Genomic DNA, 5702 nt, shown 5'->3' on the forward strand with positions numbered 1-5702 from the left:
AGGGAAAGAATTAAGAGAGCCTATTTTATTAAGACTAGTGTAATTTTTTTTTAATTGCCCAGAATGTTAGTTTTATAGGAAGAGAGAGAAAGAAAAGCAAGAAACAAATATAAAGCATAACACCAGTTATATCTTGTGGAAGCTCTCCTTTAGGACCACAAACAATGCACTATTTCTTCTGTGTTCTGAAATATTCATATTCTATTTCAGTTATAGCTTTACCTAGTTTCTTCCATGCACTTTGTTAATAACCGTGACCTTAAATACATACATTTAGGGCTCTCCAGTGTTGGATGGAAGTTCATCTCACGGAGGTGATCGCTTCTCAGTGGCAAACCACATTCCATGCTTTTCATGAATGATAGCACAAAGAAAATTCAAAGTAGGAGACAGATCACTGACCACATATTATTGTACATAAACTTAGTCCCTCAATTTCAAGGTATTAAAAAAGTCAGCCAGTGTGGTCAGATGGCTGAAGGGGCCACTCTGGGAAACTGGCTTTGTCACTATGGACTCGTGGGCAGGTGAAGCAAGCATGGAGCCGGTTGTTCACTATGTAGATGGAGATCTGTTAGCTCCAAAGTCATTTGAATTATATCATTGCCTAATTTATTTCTGAAACCCTAAAGCATGCTCCTCCTTCTGTGCCTCACTTATCAAGGAAAAGAGCAATATGTTCAAACTAAATCAGAAAAACTGGTGTCTGGAGCCCTGAAAGTAGCTAAATCTATAAATATTATATAATGAAGGAAAATGTTCCCTTCAAGTTTAGATGTTAAGGATTATTTTGCTTTGAACTTGAAAATAATTATACAAAGCTAAATATTTTGCTTTACTATAATTAAATGCATATAATTATGATCTCACCATTATCATGATACTTTCTTAATTAGAGCTTCTTCAAAGCACAAGAACATATTAATGAACTGTCACTAAATTAAATAACTTAGAGAGTGAATTATTACAATTAGATCTAAAATTTGAGTATCAAATTTACCATACTTGATGATGTTTCACCGCCATCCCATAATTAACCTGGTATCCACAGTGGGTTCTCTATTAGTATTACTGATTCAAAGACAAGTTTTCAAGAAGCAATGATATTAATAAAGATGAGGAGAAGAATAGTGTCATAATCTGAAAGTAAAACGTTCAAAATACAGAAGATATGGTGTACATCGACAGTTACTGACCACCATTTTGTTTGAAGACTACATATAACAAAGGAAAATAACTGAATGTATATGTTAATGTTTCTAAAAGCAATTCAAGAGGACAGAATCAGGTAATTCCTCTCAGCTTAGAGAAGAAACAATACACAGAGAATCATCAAGTGGTCAAGTTTTAAGACATTCTAATTTGGATTGCTCAAAAACAAGAAATGCAACTGAAAATCAGCAATGCCTAAGGCATTAAACAGTCTGGAATTAGACACGAACACTGTAAATGAACCCCACAAATGAGAACGACACTTCCTACTCTTCCATTTTTAACGCAGAACTACACGAGGTCCAATTCTTAAACTGCACACTTCGTACATGACATCTAATCATCTAGCTGATTGTCTGTGGGAAAAGAATTAAAAAATGAAAGAAAAAAAATTAAAATTATTATCATCTTTTGCCTGGTCCACTGCAGTCTTCTCTTAACCAGTCTCAGTACTTCGGCTCCCGGCTCTCGGCAAGCTATTGCTAAACTGCAGCCAGACGTACCTTTTTTAAACATAATGTCGCCTCCTTTCTCTAAACTCACATCTCTTGTCTATACCATGGCAGATAGCCTCCTCACCTCCTGCTGTCTCTCCTGTTTCACTGCACTGGAGCCACAGAGGCCTCCTTGCCCACTCCCTGAGCCTGTCAGGCATGCTCCACCTCAGGAGCCTTGAATTTGCTGTTCCTTCTGCCATCAATGTTGTGCCTCCAGATATTTGCATGACTTGCCCCTTTAATGCATTCAGGTTTCTGCTCAAATGTTGCATAATTACAGAGGCTTTCCCATTCCATTTTGACATTTCTATGCAGAATAGCCTGTCTCTCCATATCTACCAATTACTTTCTATTATCTTGCCTTTTTTCTATTTTTGTCCATAGCACTTAAATATATTTTATGGATCTATTATATGTCTCCCCCCACTATGAAGGTAGGGGCTGTCAGCTGTTTTGTTCACTGTTATAGCATTAAACTAGAATAGTCTCCAGAAGAGAATAGATGGCTCAATAAATTGTGTTGAATAAGTGAAATAAGAGACTGAGTTTTCAAAGTGTTGCAAAGATATTCTCCATGTTAAAACAAAGGGCAGAAATAAAAATTAGAGCATGATTTTTCAAAGAAATTGTCAAATGGATTCTAAAATTAATAAGGAAATACAACAGGCCTCCAAGAGCTAAATCAAACTTGACAAAGAAAAACAGAATGGGAGGACTTACATAATCTAATTTCAAGACGTATTACAAGGCGACAATGATCAAGACAGTGTAGAATTGGCCTAAGAATAGACATATAGATCAATGGAACAGAACAGAATCCAGAAACAGACCCACACATATACTGTCAACTTATTTTCAACAAAGATGCCTAGTAAAATCAATGTAAAAAGATTAGACATTTTAAGAAATGATGCCGGAAAAGCTTGATACCCACATGGATACCCTCTTTATTATTCTATGTACAAAATTAAATCAAAATAGATCATAGACATAAATGTAAAAGCTATAGCCATAGAATATTTTTTTAAAAAGAGCCTATTTTTGCAACCTTGGGATAAGCAACAATTTCTTTAATACGATGTAAAAAGCACTAACAACAACAAAAACTAACTAAATAAATTGGACTTCAACAAAATTTAAAATCTCAGTTCATCAAAAAAATACCATTAATAAAATCAATAATCAAGTCATAGACTGGGTAAAATATTTTCAATATGTATGTTTGACAACAGATTCATATCTGGGACATATAAAGAACTCCTACATATCAACAAAAACAGACAAATAATTCAATAGTGTTCAACATCCATGGTTATAGGGGGAATGCAAAACAAAAACAAAAACAAAAACAAAACCACAAAGAAATACCCTTTTACATCCACTACAAAGGCTAAAATAAAAAAGACTGGCAATACCAAATGTTGGCAAGAGTGTGGAACAATTGTGGAACTCTCATACGTTGCTCCTGAATGTTTTAGACAGTATAATTTTGGAGAATTGTTTGGTAGTTTCTTTAAACATACAATACCTTATGACCCTGAAATTCTATTCCTAGGTATTTACCTGAGAGAAATAAAAATATATCCACCAGAAACTTGTAGAAGAAAATTTATACCAATCTTATTTATTATAAAAGCTCAAATCTGAAAACAACGTAAGTGTTCATCAACAGGAAAATAAACAAATTGGGATACAGTCATATGATGTAATATTACCTAGCAGGATAAACAAATTATTGATATTCACAACAACAACATAAATGAATCTCAGAGATGTTACAGCATGTGAAAGAAGCCAGATGCTGAAGAGTAGTACATACTGTTGGATTTACATGAAGCCAAACAATAGGCAAAAGTAATCTACAATGACAGAAATATTAAGTCTGTCCATAGGCAGGGGATTTCCCATTTTACTGTATACAAATTATATCTTAATAAAAGGAGGGTGTAGCATGGATATGAGAATTGTATATATCTATATCTATATCTATATCTATATCTATATATATATATATATATATATATATATCTGTGGGAGGCTATAAAGCTTTGCTTTATTTTCTGAAAAGATAAGAAGTATAGAACATTTCCAAAACAAGTCATGATTTTTCCTGATATTTCTTTCACTGCATCATTACTTGTTGCATTTTCACAGACTTGGAGGAAATTCAGCCAACAATTTACCAGACAATAAAAGCAAAGATGTTTACAAAAATACTGTCCTTTAAAAAGATATCATTTTCTACATGGTTTAATTTAATCTCTTAGCAGAGAGCTGCAGACTCAAGCCTTCAGTGGCATGCTCAGCAATTTTAAGTGACATATGGCATAATAAAAGTAAAGCGACTCAGATAAAACATTTTAAAAAATTTGCACTAAGAAAATGAGAATCAGGTGCTTACATATTTGCTCAATTCTTAAGTGGTCAACTTTAAAGATATGTGAAAATTTAAGAAAAAATATCAGATGCCTGTGAATAAAGTTTGCTAAGGACATATATAAAATGTATTATAAAACTACAATAAGAATTCTAAAAGTTAAAAAATTATAAAATTAGGAAATCCAGAAAAGAGGCGATATATGTATATGTATAGCTGATTCACTTTGCCGTACAGTAGAAACTAACACAACGTTGTAAGGCAACTATACTCCAATAAAAATTAATTTTAAAAATTATAAAATTATTATGAAAGGCTTGTGTATTTAGAAAACAATCTTTGCTGATAAGTACTCTACTAGCTGCCTGGGTCCCCAAAGTAGATGGAGTTTAAGATGACGATCATTTGTGCCATGTTTCAATAGTGTGACAATATCAGATTATCATAGAATTCTTTCTTTTTTATTTCAACAAAAGCTTAGAATAAATTTCTAGGACTCACCATATAAGCACTTAATTTATCCAGATAAGACGTAATTTTTTGAAATATGATATTTGTGGTCACATAGGGAGAGAGGGAGATGCTAGAAAACTGAGTGGAATGGACTCAATCTTTTGGAAGGTCCTCGAAGCAGAGCTGACGCTTCTCTGAGTTGAAAAAGAAATTATATCCGTGGACAGCAGTTTCATCTTTTCCCCACAGTTTCAGCCTTCCCTAGGGATTTCTGACTTGCCGAGCTAGCCCCCCCCCGACTATCATATAAGCCAATGCCTCAGAGATAAATCTCTGAATATGCATCTCCTACTGGCTTTGCTTCACACATTTTGTGTAGGACTGTCCTGCACATGGCGTAGTATTAGCATCCCTAGCTGCTGCCCCTTATGTATCAGTAGCATTCAAGGTCATTGTGATAAACAAAATGGCACCCCTCAACACACACACCCATTTCCTATCAATCCCTTTTGGACAGTACAGACGTGGTACCCTGAATCACTGCTAGGAGTGGGGAAGAGACTAGAAGCAAGAAAGGTAGATATTGTAATGAGATAATAAAATAATGAGAATGAGATAACGAGATAATATCTCATGAGATAATGAGAATGAGAACTGAAATAAGATGGATTTGTCAGACATTTCAAAGATAGAACTGGTAAAAGTTTGCTAGTGAAGTGGAGGTAGGATTTGAGGGAGAGTGAATTGAAGATGTCAAGGTTCAAATTCAGGTGATGAGGTGTAGAACATGACTAGGTTCAAGCCATCCACTGTGGGAGTTGCTGACTGAGGTACCTGTTACACATGCAGGTAAACATCCAGTTCAAAATTTAGGTCTGGCACACAGGAGAGGCTGAGATCAGACAGATAGCTTTGGAGGTCTTCAGAATATGAGTATGGAAACCATGTTGTAAAACACACCGCAGTGTATTTTGTTGTCTTGGAAAATGTTGTGTACTTCTCTTCCCATGGCCCTTATGCTATTGAGACCATGCCAGGAGGCTGAAGCTTATAAACCAAAGGGTAAGGAATACCCCAGGAGAGAGAAGTACGTGATGGAAGGGCAACTTCTGGCAGAGTGGACGGGGAACTGGGGAGTCTTTCTGAAACTCAAAGAAGACATC

This window comes from Lipotes vexillifer, unplaced genomic scaffold (genome assembly GCF_000442215.2).
Source record: "Lipotes vexillifer unplaced genomic scaffold, Lipotes_vexillifer_v1.1 scaffold385, whole genome shotgun sequence".
Classification (NCBI taxonomy): domain Eukaryota; kingdom Metazoa; phylum Chordata; class Mammalia; order Artiodactyla; family Lipotidae; genus Lipotes; species Lipotes vexillifer.